Raw genomic sequence first — 611 nt, forward strand, 5'->3', positions numbered from 1 at the left:
AACTGGTGAAGTCTGGAACCACATTGCCTGGGTTATAATCTGGCTAATGACCAAATCTTATCAGCTAATGGCCTTTGATAATTCACCTCTTTATGCCTCAGTTTCCTCATTTAGAATAATAGCTCTTTCTTCAGTGAGACTTTGAGGATTAAATGAGCTAATATGTTTAAAGTGCTTGGGAAAGTACCTGGCTCTAGTTAATGGTAGCTATTATGATGGTGCTGAGGATGATGATGATGTTATTACTTATGATTACTATTACTGTTTATCTGCATCAAAGTTATTTTTAGCTCTTGTGCCACCTCAACCAACCCTCAAACATGATTTCCAAAACCGGATAACTGCAAATTACAATGACTTCCGCTTCCTCCAAAGTAGTCATCCAGGACCCTTCTCCTTATTCCTCCTGCAATCTCCATTCCTGGATTTCGGCATTGGCTTCCTATTCCTGCTCCAACAATCAAACAGAAACTCCGACTACTGGGGCTTAGGCGTGTTCTCTCGTTGCCTCAGAGGGCGCTTCCTAGCTCCAGTCAACTACTAAGTGCTGATAGAGGATGAGTTAGGATGCTTTATTGTTTAAAGCTGTATAGAATGAAAGGCAACGTTTA

This window comes from Pteropus vampyrus, unplaced genomic scaffold (assembly GCF_000151845.1).
Source record: "Pteropus vampyrus isolate Shadow unplaced genomic scaffold, Pvam_2.0 Scaffold440, whole genome shotgun sequence".
Lineage (NCBI taxonomy): Eukaryota > Metazoa > Chordata > Mammalia > Chiroptera > Pteropodidae > Pteropus > Pteropus vampyrus.